Here is a 17,559-nt window from a genome sequence, read left to right on the forward strand (position 1 = left end):
TGGTTGAAAGACCTAAACATGAGACAGGAGTCCATCAATATCCTAAAGGAGAACACAGGTAGCAACCTCTTCGACCTCAGCCGCAGCAACTTCTTCCTAGAAACATTGCCATAGGCAAGGGAAGCCAGGGCAAAAATGAACTATTGGGATTTCATCAAGATAAAAAGCTTTTGCATAGCAAAAGAAACAGTTCACAAAACCAAAAGATAACTGACAGAATGGGAGAGAATATTTGCAAATGACATATCAGATAAAGGGCTAGTATCCAAAATCTATAAAGAACTTATCAAACTCAATGCCCAAAGAACAAATAATCCAATCAAGAAATGGGCAGAAGACATGAACAGACATTTTTCCAAAGAAGACATCCAAATGGACAACAGACACATGAAAGAGTGCTCAAAATCGGTTGGCATCAGGGAAATCCAAATCAAAACCTCAATGAGATACCACCTCACACCAGTCAGAATGGCTAAAATTAACAAATCAGGAAACGACAGATGTTGGCAGGAATGCAGAGAAAGGGGAACCCTCCTACACTGTTGGTGGGAATGCAAGCTGGTGCAACCCCTCTGGAAAACAGTATGGAGGTTCCTCAAACAGTTGAAAATAGAGCTACCATACGATCCAACTATTGCACTACTGGGTATTTACCACAAAGATACAAATGTAGAGATCCGAAGGGGTACGTGCACCCCAATGTTTATAGCAGCAATGTCCACAATAGCCAAACTGTGGAAAGAGCCGAGATGTCCATCGACACATGAAAGGATAAAGAAGAAGTGGTATATATACACAATGGAATATTATGCAGCCATCAAAAGGAAAGCGATCTTGCCATTTGCAACGACGTGGATGGAACTGGAGGGTGTTATTTTGAGTGAAATAAGTCAATCAGAGAAAGACATGTAATATATGACCTCACTGATATGAGGAATTCTTAATCTCAGGAAACAAACTGAGGGTTGCTGGAGTGGTTGGGGGTGGGAGGGATTGGGTGGCTGGGTGTTAGACATTGGGGAGTGTGTGTGCTATGGTGAGCACTGTGAATTGTGCAAGACTGTTGAATCACAGATCTGTACTTCTGAAACAAATAATACAACATATGTTAAGAAAAAAGAAAAAGAAGATAACAGGAGGGGAAGAATGAAGGGAGTAAGTCGGAGGGGGAGGCGAACCATGAGAGACGATGGACTCTGAAAAACAAACTGAGGGTTCTAGAGGGGAGGAGGGTGGGGGGATGTGTTAGCCTGGTGATGGTTATTAAAGAGGGCACATTCTGCGTGGAGCATTGGGTGTTATGTACAAACAATGAATCATGGAACACTACATCAAGAACTAATGATGTACTGCATGGTGATTAACATATCAATAAAAAAATTAAAAAAAAAAGTAAGGGAAATGGGCAAAAATAGGAAAGAAGGAAGACTATGTGGGATTTTATTGTTGTTACTGATATGACAGATAAAATTTAGGCAATTCAAGATTTGATGTATGGCTTGAGGACACTAGGGATCAGGACATGGCCTAAATGAAATATCAAAAATCATATTAGTATAATGCATCTTTTTTTTTAAAGATTTTACTTATTTACTTAGAGAGAGAGCGTGCAAGCATGGGAGCCAGGGTAGAGGGGGAGGGGCAGAGCGAGAAGGAGACAGACTCCCCGCTGAGCAGGGAGTCCAATGTGGGACTTGATCCCAGGAACCTGAGATCATGACCTGAGCTGAAGGCAGACCCTTAACCTACTGAGCCACCCACGCGCCCCTATAATGCATCTTTTAAGTAACATCTTCATTCATTAAGATATGTGTTTGTAAATTTATGTGTAGAAGCTTTTGGGAAGACACTTATGCTAAACTCATTAATAACTACACTGTGTACAAAAAAAATGAGACTAGACAATGAAAAAAAATAGTATCGTAGACTCCTTCTTATGAGAGCCAAACTGGGAAAATAATCTAGCTAGTCCTTGCTGATAATGTCCCTTTCACTGAGAGTAGTTATTTGCCAGATATAACAAGATTTTGATAAAAAATCCTGTGGAAGAGTCTTTTCTTGTACTGAGTTCCATTCAGATCTGATGGAGCTTAGAGTAAGTAAGTAAATTACCTAGAGTAACATACTTATATGTAAATCATTTCCTCCAAAACAAAAATAGCCCCCAAAATATAGTTTCTTTTTACTGGCAAAGGATAAAAAGGGATATAATCCATTTTTTATTTTGTAGGAAATGATTCAATAGGCTCCAAATCACTGGACCTACAGGAGATATGATGTGATTTCATTAGACTTTGAGTGTGAAAATACAAAGCCACTACTGATTCACTCAACTGGTATAGTGGGGAGGAATGGGGAACATAATTCACATTTTATCTTGATCTTTTCTATTGTTTTTCTAGTCTCTATTTCATTTATTTCTTCTCTAAACTTTATTATTTCCTTTGTCTGATAAATTAGGTCTTAGTTTGTTCTTCTTCTAGTTTCTTGAGGTGTAAAATTAAGTTCTTTACGAGATCTTTTTTCTTATTGTAGGTGTTTATCACAATAAACCTCGCTCTTAGAACTACTTTTGTTGCATCCCATAAATTTTGTTATGTTGGTTTTTTTGTTTGTTTGTTTTAAAGATTTTATTCATTCATTCATGAGAGACAGAGACAGAGAGAGAGGGGCAGAGGGAGAAGCAGGCTCCCAAGGAGCAGGGAGCCCGATGTGGGACTCGATCCCAGGACTCTGGGATCACGACCTGAGCCAAAGGCAGACGCTTAACCATCTGAGGGACCCAGGCGCCCCATGTTTTTTTTGTTTTTTGAAAAGATAAACAAAACTGACAACTCTTAACTAGACTAAGAAAAAGACTCAAATAAATAAAATTATAAATGAAAGAGAAGACATTATAATGGACACCATAGAAATACAAAGAGCTGTGAGACTACTATGAAGAACTGTATACCAATAAAACTCGGCAACCTAGAAAAAATGGAGAAATTCCTAGAAACATACAACCTACCATGACTGAATCATGAGGAAACAGAATATCTGAGCAGACCAATGATGAATAAAGAAACTGAATCAGCAAACTGCACTCAGCAGCACATTCAAAAGACTATATACCGGGGCGCCTGGGTGGCTCAGTTGGTTAAGCGACTGCCTTCAGCTCAGGTCATGATCCCAGGGTCCTGGGATCGAGCCCCGCATCGGGCTCCCTGCTCGGCGGGAAGCCTGCTTCTCCCTCTCCCACTCCCCTTACTTGTGTTCCCTCTCTCTCTGTTTCTCTCTCTGTCAATTAAATAAATAAAATCTTTAAAAAAAAAAAGACTATATACCATAATCAAGTAAAATTTATCCCTTGAATGCAAGGATGTTTCAATTTGTGAATCAATAAATATGATACACAACATTAACAAATTGAGGATAAAAATCATACAATCACCTCAGTAGATGCATAAAAAGCATTTGACAAAAAGTCAACATTTTTTCATGATAAAGAAAGCTCTTAAAAATTAGATGTAGAAGGAATGTACTTCAACATAAGGATTATATCTGACATACCCACAGCTAACATCATACTCAATGTGAAAACATAAAATCTTTTCATCCAAGTTCAAGAATAAGACAAGGGTGCCCACTCACACCGCTTCTATTCACCATAGACTGGAAGTCCTAGCCAGAGCAATTAGGTGAATGAATGAATGAATGGCATCCAAATCAGAAAGGAAGAAGAAAAATTGTCTTTATTTGCAGATAGCATGATATCATATATAGAAGACCCTAAAGATGCTACCAAAAAACTTAGAACTAATAAATGAATTCAGTAAAGTTGCAGGATACAAAATCAATATACACAAATTTGTTGTATTATTATATACTAACAGTGAACTATCAGAAAGAGAAATTAAGAAAACAATCCTATTAACAATAGCACCAAAAAGAATAAAATATTTAGGAATAAATTTAACTAAGGACATGAATGATCTGTATACTTAAAACTATAAGATACTGAAAGCAATTAAAGAAGACACAGTAAATGTAAAGATATTCTATGTTCATATTGGAAGAATTCATATTACTCAATATCCATACTACTATAAGCAATCTACAGATTCAATGCAATCCCTATCAAAATCCCAATGGCATTTTCCACAGAAATAGAAAAAAATAAATTTAAAATTGGTACAGAACTACAAAAGACCCCAGGTAGCCAAACAACCTTAAAAAAGAACAAAACTTGAGACATCACATTACCTGATTTCAAACTACAGTTGACCTTTGAACAACACGGGTTTGAACTCAATGGATCCACTTGTATGCAGATTATTTTGATAAATACATCACTGTAAGTGCATTTTCTCTTATGATTTTCTTAATAACATTTTTTGTCTAGCTTACTTTATTGTAAGAATGCAGTGTATAGTACATGTGACATAAAAATATGTTTTAATTAACTGTTTATGTTATTGGTTAAGGTTTCTGGACCACAGTTGGCTACTTGTAGTTAAGTTCCATAAAAATGGTTAAAAATCTTAAGTTTTATGTGTATTCTGCCACAATAAAAATACAAAAATTATAAAAAAAGAATAGCCCAGAAATAACGCCATGCATATACAGTCAATTAATATTGACAAGGGTGCCAAGAATACAAAACAGGGAAAGGTTAGTCTCATCAATAGATGATGTTGGAAAAACTGGATATCCACATGCAAAAGAATGAAATTGACCCATATCAAAGACCATGCACAAAAATCAATTCAAATGCATTAAAGACTTAGGAACCTAAGACTGCAACCATAAATCTCCAAGAATAAAACAGACAGGAAAGTATCTCTTTGGATATGACACCAAAAGCACAAGCCAACAAAATAAAAAATAAATAAGTAGGGTTATATCAAATTAAAAAGCTTTTGTATCACAAAGGAAACAATCAACAGAGTGAACAGGTAACACTAAAGGGTAGAAAATATTTGTAAGCCATATATATGATAAGGGGTTATATCCAAAATTTGTAAAAAAAAAACAAAACCAAACAAACAAAAACCCTCCTATACCTCAAACACACGCACGTGCACACACACACACACACACACATGATTTTTGTGTTGCCTAAAAACTGGGCAAAGTATCTGAATAGATATTTATCCAAAGACGCACAAATAGTCAGCAGGTATATGAAAAGTTGCTTAACTGCCCTTTTCATCAGGTTTATATATAATCTTAATGAAATTAATCACAATGAGATAGCACCTCATACCTGTTAGAATGGCTATTACTAAACAAACAAAAGACAACCAATGATATGGAGAAAAGGGAACTCTGGTATACTGCTATGGGAATATAATTTGGTATAGCCATTATGAAAAATAGTATAAAGATTCCTCAAAAAATTAAAAATAGAAGTACTGTATGATCAACTAATCCTACTTCTGTGTATTTTTCCAAAGAAATTGAAATCTGGATCTTAGACAGATATCTTCACTCTCATGATCACTGGAGATTATTCACAATAGCCAAGATACAGAAACAACCTAAACATCCATCAACAGATGAATATATTTAAAAAGTGTGGTATATTCATACAATGGATTATTAGTTGGCCTGTAAAAAGAAGGAAATCTTGCCATTTGTGACAACATGGATGAACCTGGAGAACATTATACGAAGTGAAATAAGCCAAATGCAGAAAGACAAATACTGTATGATCTCACTTATATGTGGACTTGAACATAATCAAATTCATAGATGCAGAGAATAGATGGTGATTGCCAGGGGCTGGCAGGGGAGATGATGATCAAAGGGTTCAAAGTTTCAGTTATACAAGATGAAGAAGTTCTGGAGTTTTACTACATAGCATAACGTCTATGGCTAACAATACTGTATTATAGATTTTATGTTTAGAGTTCCTACCACACACATAATAATAACAACAGTAATAACGGGGCAAAAGGAAACTGAGAGATGATGGATATGTCTTTGGCCTTCATGGTAATGATGTTGCATGGGTATATACTTATCCCCAAACTCATTGAGTTCTATACATTAAAAATGCATAGTTTTTTTTTTTTTTACTTTTAAATCATACCTCATAAGGTAATTTAAAAACAAAGGGGAAATATCAAAGAAAATAAAGTTTAGAAAATGTGTAATTCAATTACCCTTTTACTTTTTCCAATTATATAACCACAAATACCTAATACCTGTTAAGAAATTATGCTGTGTTATGAGCTTGGTAGAGATATGGGTATTGATTTGAACAAGTAATATTGTGGTTACATATAGGGAAAATATTTCATTTAGTGTTTCAAATATGACTATGTAATTGAGTAAATGAAAAGAATCACTGTGAGAGATTTCAGGAGATATATTCCCTGTCAATGGAAAAGGTTGTTAAGACATTTTTGAAAACAAATGAGCAGGTGATAAAATGATTCTATGTTGATCATGTATTTAAATCAAGTTGGTATAAGAATGAGAGTTAATATCCTTAAAGGAGAGGAATCACACAATCATCAAGATAATCTTTATGAAGAATAAGCACTCCATAAATTTACCTATTTGGATAAACTTCAACGAATATGTCTATCATATATATTTTTTCATTTCTATTCACTTTTATATTTACCTGTATCATATCTTTTTCCTTTTCCTCTCTCCCTCCATTCTTTTTCTATACCTTATATACTTTCATATAATATGAGGCACTTTATTAGACAAATTAAATAATGAGCAAATGGATGCAAATGAAACAATGGATGCAGTTTAGTAGATGCAGGTCAAAAAGACTGGTCATATAAGTTTAGTATATTTAAATTTGTTGAGTATATTTTCAATTTGTTGAGACCTGACTCTGGAAAAGAATAGGAAAAGTCTGTGTACTATCTGAGAAGACCGATGTGTGTTTTAGAATATTTAATACTCTCATGTGCGTGTGTTCAATATCACTTTTTCTACATATCATACTACTACTACTACTCATTCTGGAATCATTAATCAGGTATAAGACCCACCTTGGAGACCTTCTCTGGTTACATCAATCTATGTCAAGTCCCCTTACTATGGTCTCCTGTTTTAATTTATTTACTTATTATTAATAGCATATATCTTACTTTTGATTTACTCTTATATTCTGCAATAAAAAAATCTCCTTATATCCCAGTATCTTATCTGGGTCTTCATTGTCAACAGTGCCCTAGAATAGATTATCTTCCTGCATTTGGAGTTCTTTGAGGAACAATGCCTTTTTAATACTCCTGTGAATCTGTTTATGTAATTTTTATCAGAACCACAAGTATTTATTCATTTGAATTAGGGAAATTATTTTCTTCTGCCTTTTTTTAAAAGATTTATTTATTTGAGAGAGAGAGAATGTGAGCAGGGGGAAGGGCAGAGGAAGAGGGAGAGAGAATCCTTAAGAAGACCCCCGCTGAGGAGAAAGCCTAATCCTGGGCTCAATCCCAGCACCCTGAGATCATGACCTGAGCTGAAATCACTGAACCGACTGAGACACCCAGATGCCCCTATTTTCTTTTGCCTTTAATGCTAAATCATGAACTCCAAATATTAACCCTATTTATATTTCATTAAAGTAATACTTAGAATACAGGTACATAATTTTGGAATAGTGGAATGTGATACTGTGAACTATAATAAAAATATATATATTTGGTCTTTGTCCTATTTATAGCACAGAGCTTCTAAAAACCTTAGAATCTCCTAAGCGGTAAGAAAGATAAAGGTGTCTTTTATTATGTTAATGAGATGACTTTTGGAATTCACCTAGGTCACCTAATGTTAGAGGCTGGTTGCCAGGGGGACCAACCCTGTGATCAAGGGTAGAATTTTAAGTCTCACCCCTTGACCTCTGGGGGGGTGGGGCTAGAGGTTGAATCTCTCTACAATGGTCAATGATTTCATCAATCATACCTCTATAGCGAAGCTTCCATAAAAACCCAAAAGGACGAGGTTTGGAGAGCTTTCAAGTTGGTGAACACCTGGAGGTCCTGGGAGAGTGGCATGCCTGAAGAGGTCACAAGAGCTCTGTGCCCTTTCCCCATACTTCGCTCCTGGCATCTCTTCCATCTAGCTATTCCTGAAGTATATCCTTTTATAATAAACTGGTAATCTAGGAAGTAAAATGTTTCTGAGTTGTGTGAGCCACTCTAGCTAACTAATTGAACCCAAAAAGGAGGTCATGGGAACTTCTGATCATTAGCCAGTAAGTCAGAAGTACAGGTAACAACCTGGACTTGCAACTGGCATCTGAAGTTGGAGGTGGGGCAGTCTTGTAGGACTGAACATTCACCAGGGGAATCTGATACTATCTCTGGGTGTCTGAGCTGAGTTGAATTCTTGAACATCTGCTGGTATCCGAGAAATTGCTTGGTGTTGTGTGGGAACATGAGCTCCCACATTTACACGCACATTGGAACTGGATCCAGAAACCCCAGAACTGGGATCATTACTACTAGGAGTAGGTATAAAGCCATGCTGAATTTATTTGAATATATTTTTGATTTTTTAAAATATGTTGCATATGAAAGAATATTGAATGATATATCAAAAAACATCTGTACCTACCGTCAGTTAAAAAGTAATGTAGTAATATAGTAATAATATAGCAATATAGCATATAAATATAACTAAAGCTTACTTTACTTCTCACCCTGAGTTATACTCTATTTATCTGTGGGTTCTATTTGTTTTTTTTTTTTTTTTGCTTCATTTTGCATCTGTGTCTAGGATTATTGATTACTACGGTTAGTCATGGTCCTCTAGCAGGTAGCAATTTTGTAAGCATCAGACCAAAAACTTGACATTTAGTAAAGGTTACTACACGATAGAAGCCCATTGTATAACCGCTCAACATACTTCAAGAGTAGTTAGATTATTATAAAGTAATACTTAAGACTGATGGATACATCAGAAATGCTATACATTAAAGTGAAAGAAAATACATTATTATGTAGTATTATAGAAACACTAATGGTAGATTAAAGTTTACTTTATATCATATTTGCATATTTCTGTCACATCACATTTTCTTTGAAAAGACGTATTATTTGAGCAGTTATTCCCATAGACTTTCTCTTTGACAAGTTTGCAAATGTGTTAGACAGTGTGACCTTAATTGAACAGAATGTAATTGAACAAAACACACAAACAAGTAAATCTACTGTATCTAGAGTCTACACAAATCTATTTTTGCTTTTGACTTAACAGCTTGTTGAAAATATTGTTTTCTCTAACTTCAATACATTTAGAATTTCTACATGCCTGTCTTCTGTAATATTTTCTCCATCAGTGGTCCCAGGTAAGTTCACACAGAGGCAAAGGATACATCACATCAAAGACAAAGTGAAATCATTTTACCTTTCAACAACTCTAAATGACCCCTTCTATTTCATTTATCTCACTTCATTTATTCAGAAAATTAAGCAATTAGAAAAAAACTGGCCTATTATTTATTATATGGTTGAAAAGGTCAGAAGGAAGTGGGGATTCTTTATCTAAACCATTCACTATAGAGGAAGGATACTGTCTGAGTCACTTCCAAAATTCTGAATAATCTTCTTGGTCTTCGCAGAGAGATCCTTCTATGGGAGACTTTTGTTGTCACTGTGTGATATGTGTGATATCAGCCTTCCACTCATGTAATCCTTCCTTTAGTACATTTTTTGAGCAATTCCCCTGTGTCCTGTTCCTATGTTAGGCTCCCAGCAACCTTACAGATCTCACTGTAAAGCAAGGAGTTAGATGCTGTTGCCAAAGGAACACGTGTTTTAGTACCAATTTTGCTCTTTGTGTTTAATTTTTCCTATACTGATGGCCCAAATCCCAGGGTTTTATCATTTTCCTCATAAACAGGGCAAGATTTAAAATATAAAGTTGTTGAACATTTTACATTGTGTTTTTAGCAACTTGCTCATCAAAATCAATCTGATACATCCAAAACCGTGCCATGTCATTTCCCTCTGTCTTTCCTTTCTGTGTTTTATTTCTGAACTCATCCCTCAGGCTGCCTACTGTCCCATCATCTAACAAGGCATCTATGAGGGCAATTTGCTCAAGGCTCCTGTTCTCTGAAAAACACTTCCTAAGTATAGCCCTAGCAGGATCTGTGGGAAGGCTCTGAGACTCGATATTTGGTGTTCATCACTGGAAATAGAGGTAATGAATGAACTGTAGTTCCTTCAGGCCATTCAGTTGTTTTATGCTCTCTTGGTGAAACCAACTGGAACATTTTAAGAATGACAAAGCATACTGGACTTGTCAGAGCCAGGACTACTGGTTGTTTCTCTGACCTCTGGAGAAAATATTGTCATAAATGATCAGGGCTTAATCCTTTTCAGAACCTTTGCACTTTAATGAACCCCATCCTCCCTTACCAGCAAAGCTCTTTATTCTAGAAAAATATATCTATATCTTCCTATCTCTAGCTCTATATTCTCATAGATAACTCATATCTTAGGCTTTATATTCTCATAGATATTCCTACCTCTATTCCTGTTAATTGCTCCATAAATATTGCCACTTATTAAAACATGTTATATGTTAACTATATATTTAAATTTCCAAAACACATTTATTATAAGGGCAATTTATAGATAAGAGCCGTGTGTTTTATTGCCCATGGATGCCCTCATTGCATGGGAGTCAAGGACACAAACCAGGCTTTGCTGGTCATAAACTGCAGGATCTTGGCCAAGTTTTTTCACTCCTGGTTTCTGGGTCAGCCAAATAAAGAAATGGACTAAGTGATCACTAAAATCCCTTCCAACTCTAATCATCATTTCATTACGCTGATACGGTAGAGAGATTATAACAGCTCAATAATCTCGTTTGGCAAATATGTAAAAAGAAAGATATTTAAGAAGGAAAATTTTTCTGAGAAAGAAAAGGGTCCATAAGGCTAAAGTAACTAATTTTTATACTCTATTGTCCATGGGGACATCATTTTCATTTTTTCAAGAGTAAAATATTTAACCACATCCTTTTCAGTAAATCTTTTCTTAACTGAGTTTGTTATTTAACTAAAATATTTTTTATGAAATCTTACCAATAGCACAGGCTAAAAGTACCCTTTGAAGAAAAGTTAAGTCTAGATGGAAATGCACAGAAGCTATAGGAGAAAATATTAGTAGGAAGGTGACAAGTGTTGAGAAAAACCTCACTGATTTGTATAGTAGTCGAGTACCCAGCAGACAACACAGAGTATATCAAAGGTTCTCTCTGAAGAGGGTTTAATGGAGGGACTGCTTACAAAGGTACAGAACAAACGTAAGGGCTTAAGTTAGGGATTCACACTTTGTGTATTCAGTGTGAAGAGGACAGTAAGCAATCATGAAGACACTGTTGCCACACCTAGACCTAAAATGAAAGAGGCATGAGCAAGATTACTGCAGCCAGGAGAGAAAGAGTGGAAAATAAGCCACCCGCCAGAAGCTGGCCCCTTAGAACACAGCCACTATCAGATCCAGAGTAAAGCAACAAGGGAATGACAAGGACAAGGCATGGGGATCATTACCTCAGTTTTTCTCTTCCTTTATTTTCTGATATCCTGCCAGTCCCTTCCATTGGCTCTCTGCACCCCAGAGGGTGACAGAACCCAAATGACATAGGTTATAGTGGTAAGAGCAAGTTAAAGAGGGTGGCAAATAAATATGTAAAATAAACAGAGAACAACTAGCCTACCCAATCAGTTCTGCCATGCAGCATCCATTCACATCCTCTACTTGAGGAAGAAATTCACATTCCACCCCTCCCATCACCACCACCACCAATAAACACAGTTTTATAGAACCCTCCCAGTAGTGGCAGGATGTTGTCAATTCAGTCATATTTTCAGCAGGAATTTAAACTGTAAAGGGAGGTATCATGGGTACTCTATATAAAACTTAAGAGAGAAGAATTATAATAAATAACAATACCAACAAAAACATTGCTGTGATTTCTTTTTTCTCTGGCAGGCATTAAACTGAATTAGATCATCATAGCTTTTTTTTCCACCACTCATTTCATTTTATCCTTACCTGTTCCAGCAACTCAGCAGGTTGACTTCATTATTTTTCTTGGAGAAATATTTCTCACAGAAAAATCTTCCTTATTGAATCACTTCAATCATCTATTTCATTATTAGTAAATGACTCTATCTTCATTATTTTTCAATGAGAACTGTAGTTCTCATTGACAACTGTTATTTGGGAGTGACATGACTAGTGAATCCTATAGATTCCGGACATCGTTCTCTTTGCCAGCATTGTAGAGTGGTAACCCCATTTCTCTTTGGTAATCAGGATCAATTGTCCCAGTCAGTACAGCAGCTCCTTCAATGTTTGTTGGTTCAGCTACCTGAAGGGACTAAAATGGTTTATACTGCACCTCATATTAGATAGAGATTCTATTCAATGATTAGGGTTTTTTTTTTACCTTGATTTTATATTATTCCTATGAATTCCATGTAAAACATCTATATGTACTCTGCTAGGCATTTCCCCTCTAGCTCTTCTTATGGAAACAGAATTCCATCTTTTATAACTATCCCCAATAGAAACTTGAGATTGCATCTTAGACTGTTGATAGTATGAGAGGAATCAACTGAGCTGATAACATTAATAGTGCCTCTGAAACAAAAAATTCATTATATGTTAAAAAAAAAAGAAGGTAGCAGGAGGGGAAAATGAACCATGAGAGACGATGGACCCTGAAAAACAAACTGAGGGTTCTAGAGGGGGGGCTGGGGGGATGGGTTAGCCTGGTGATGGGTATTAAAGAGGGCACGTTCTGCATGGAGCACTGAGTGCTACACACAAACAATGAATCATGGAACACTACATCAAAAACTAATGATGTAATGTATGGTGATTAACATAACACAATAAAAAATATTAATAATTTATTGAGCATCATTTTATAAATTAAAATGTCCAATCTAGAGTAGACAGCAACAAGTCATTAACACACACCAGATGAATGAGTGGTATATACATAAATTGTGACCCTAAGCTGCAAGGGAAATTGTAAATTAACACTTTTGTGCCAGGAACAATTTTTAATCATTTGATTACAATTGTGATGCATTAATTACATTTTCTTGCAAACCATATATAATACTGATATATCTTTGTTTATAAACAAAACTGAAATGCAAGACAACAAATAAATTCTCATGGCCATCACACAAATGGCAGAATGGTGACCTGAAGGTAGAATAACCTATTATAAGATTAATTTTCCTTAGAATACAAAATGGAGTTTTCTGTCTGCCAAAGTGCTGATTGTTGTTTCTTTAAGTTCTGCACATAATAGAACTTAGTAATTTAAAGGAAATTCTGTTTAAAGATATCTTTATTCCACTTTCAAAGTGGAAATTTAGGAAGAGAAGTTAAGGCAAATGAATTTGAGTATCATGTCAGACTGAGGATCTTTAATCATTATCATTCCACACAAAGGAGCCTGAAATTGCCTGAGAAGTTAAGAATTGAGGAAGGCTCTATAAAAAAATGCTAGTGCTATAAAAGGCAATTCAGTTGTGAGATCATAAAGAAAAAGATAATGGTTTAAAACTGTATTTTAAAAACTATATTTAGGGTCATTTCTTAAGAATTAAAGCTACTTTTGGGGGGAATAACTTTTATACGATCAGTTATTTTGAAAACTGCAATTGAGAAAATGGTATCAGTGTGAAATTCTTTTATTCAGTTTTAAACGAAAGTTGTGAAAATTAATATTATTTGGGAGAAAAGGACATTATATGAAATAATTCCAGCATGCATTCAATAGACTGTTGAATCTGATGTTTGAATCAAGGCCCACACGATATGGAACAATCTAAAGCTATTCCTACAAATAGAGCACATTCAAAAAGAGTGATAATGATGATTTACTTTTTCAGGTGAGCTGTATTTCTTCATTTGTTTTCTTGGCTTTCAGCAGTCAAGCTCTCTCAAAGTACCTACATTACCTCACTGGCAGAATCACCCTGAAGGTAAATGTGGATAAATTACCAGGTCACAGATGATAAATGCAAGAAAACTCTTGGCAGGTACTTTCACTTCCCCAAAGATTGTGGGTACCCAGAGAACCAAGATCGTAAGTGGCTGACCGGAGTCTTTCAGCTGGAAGACACTTTCCAACCAAGTGACTGATTTGTCACTGACTCTTTGCTTTCATCAAAAAGTTACTACTGTGTCCAGACAATCAGGAGAATAAAGTGTATTTAGTCACAGAAAATATTCCATGCTTTTTGTATGTGCAGTGCTGTGGAGTAAAAAGGATACTATCTCAATATAATTTTAATAAAAATAATAATAATGGACAATATGCTCTGAATGCTTTCTATGTCCCACTCACCAGCTAAGAACCTATAATAACCCTAAAAAGAGAATCCTCTTTATTATCATTATTTATATATAGATTAGAGAGGTTAAATGGCTACCTCAGGTTTCCTGTGTACCAAAAGAACCTCTTCCTTCAATTGGAATTATATATATAATTATATATTATATATAAATATTTTATTGTAGATAAATATTTTATAAATATTATATATAAATATTTTAAATATATAAAATAGTTTAAGTATTTATTTATAACATACAAATCATATATAATTAATTTAATATATGTAATATTTATATAATATGTTATATATTTTTTTCTTTATAATTCTGCCCAGATTATTTCATTTGTTCCTCACAGCTACTCATTTTAAAGTAGAAGAAACTATGTCTCAAAGAAGATATTTTTCCTAGCATGGAATTGTAATTGCCCACTTGAGATAATTTTAATCGGTGATCTGAAATGTATCCTAGAGGGCTCCCCATCCCTATAAACAACTAGTTCACTTCTTCAAAGAGGATCTTAACTGTTGAGATAACTCATGTTTGCAGGGGAAGTCCTCTTAATTTTTAGGTATTGAATGACCAGTGAGCTGCACAGAGAGATTCTCTAGGATCGAGGGTTGTGAATGGATTTTTATTATAATTAGAGCACATCACATGCTCTAATTACAGAACATTTTTCAGAAATTATTTTAGTTTATACATTTCAGTTAATTAGCTTTAGTTAGTGTACATATTATACTGAGCAATCCTATAATGTGAATTTTAAGTATTAGCTACATATTTTCTGAGGATGAATGCTATAGATTACAGAGTAGGCTAAAATATAAATAACATATGATAAGATGCATCCTTCAGGCCATGGGAAAATGGGTAGCCTATACTCTATTCAGGTGATATAGAGATGACTAAATTGCAGGTGTAGAGAAAGTACAATGAAAGCTAGAATAAATACAAATGCCCTCTCTGGTAACGAAAAGGCCCTTTCTTACAAGGATTTTCTCTTTGGTCTGGCAGTTTTAAAATTCTACACCTTTATTACCCAGGGAACATTCAGAAAATGGGCTTTGGGATTCTGTGATTTCTTCAAGAATAAACATATCAGTGATTTGAAATATGCCCATAATTTTAGTGGTGGTACATTCAAAGGGTGTATCATTGCAAACATAGAACCCTATCACATATGTAACATAAGTGAATTTGAGAGAGGAGGAATAAGTAACTACATTTTATTGTTCAGATGAGACACCTAAGGCTCACATAAAGTTGAGCCGCCCCTCATTGGTAAAACAAGACAACTGATGCTGATTTTTGTCAGTCAGATTAGAGTCAGGGCCCAAAACCACTCCATAATTTAAATGGAAAAAATAATATAATATAGCCTTAAGTAGAAAAGGTCATTAATTTTTAAGAGATAAAAAAACTGCAAAGATTACAGGAATAGCATATCTAGTGAACAGCCACTATCTCCATGGCTGAGGCAGAGGGTTCAAGAAAAAAGCACATGACTACCCTCAACACACCAAATTAAGACTTTGTTGGACAGGCTATGCCCACTAAATAGTGACATTTATGAAGGTGCCACAGGCTGGGGCTGGCAAATGGGAAAACACCCATTGTGATGCCAGAGGAACTCTCTAAGAAGTGGCCACTGGGGTGTTACTGAAATCCACTGGGAGGGATTACCCCAGATGTTCCACACACCTGGTTGCTGAATCATGCAGGAGCCAGAAGAGAGGAGCACACTTCAACCAGTTAAGAAAACACTTTTCTCCTTCAATGGTCATCCTGCACCATCTAAAAAAAAAAAAACCCATAATATTGTGCCAGCTGGCAAAGAAGAAAGGTTTATAGGTTCTAGCTATGGTATCATAAAACAGGGCAAAGGAGATTAAATTTAAATTGAAGAATAAATTGGTAACTGGCAGATCACCTCATAAGGGTGTTTTATGTATGAGAGATATACTAAGATATTTTGAAAAAAATATAAGGGGTATAAATATAAGATGGCATTGTCAGTTTGCCATTAAACTGCAAAGTCTATGCAGCATAATAATAAACTGCTTTCTGCTTGATATGGCCAGAGTATATCAGAAATTCATTTATCTATGTGATGCTTATTTTTATGTGTCAAACTGACTGGGATGCCCAGATACCTGTGAAAACATTATTTCTGAGTGTGTTTCTGAGGGTGTTTCTGCAAGAGATTAACATTTGAATAGGTAAGACTGAGGGCAAAGAAGATTGCTCTCTCACCAACACGGGCAGGCATCATCCAATCTACTGAGGATCTTAAAAGGAGAAAAAAAAAAAAAGGAAGAAGAGTGGATTTAATCTCTGCTTGAGCTGGGACATCGATCTCTTCCTGCCTTTGGACATTGGTGCTCCTGGTTCTCTGGCCTTTGGACTCAGGGCAGGACTTACATCATCGCGTCCCCCACTCCCTCCATTTCTTTGGTCCTCTGTTTTGAACTGGAACTACACAGCAGCTTGCAGATGGCAGACCTCGAGACTTCTCAGCCTCCATAATCACATGAACCAATCAAATCTCTTCTTATATATCTCTATATATCTCATTGGTTCTGTTTTTCTGGAGAATTCTGATCAATATAATCCTTTTATATATATAGTCATACATTTATTCATTCATGTATCAACCAACAAATATTTATTTACCAACTATGTGAAATTTAATGTCATTGATTAACGAGTACATTCATTAATCCTTTAAGCCAATAAATATCTCAACCCTAACTATTTGCAAGTTAGTGTTATGGGTACTGAGTGTTCATTTATGAACAAAATAGATATTTTAAAAATCTAGCCCTCATGGGCACTAAGAGGTGGCATTCTGACAGGGGTTGGGGGTGAAGGAACTAGTAAAAATAAGTGAACAAATAACCATATAACATATTAATTGGAGCTAAGTGATACAGGAAAAAATTAAGCAGAGACAGCAGTTAGGAATTCCAGGGTATTTTGCAATTTTAAATTCAGTAGTCAGAGAAATCCTCACTGAGAAAGTGACATTTGTGCAACACATTAAACGAGATGGTAAAAAAGCCATGGATATGTTTGCAGAAAGAATGATGCAAGAACCCAGGAGAGGAGTATACCTAGTATATTTTAGGAAAAGCAAGGAATCCACGATGGCAGGGTAGAGGGACAGCAGTAGTTTCTTAGAGGACCATAGAAGAAGAGTCTTGGAGTCTTAGAGGACCATAGA

This window comes from Zalophus californianus, chromosome 11 (genome assembly GCF_009762305.2).
Source record: "Zalophus californianus isolate mZalCal1 chromosome 11, mZalCal1.pri.v2, whole genome shotgun sequence".
NCBI classification, from domain to species: Eukaryota; Metazoa; Chordata; class Mammalia; order Carnivora; family Otariidae; genus Zalophus; species Zalophus californianus.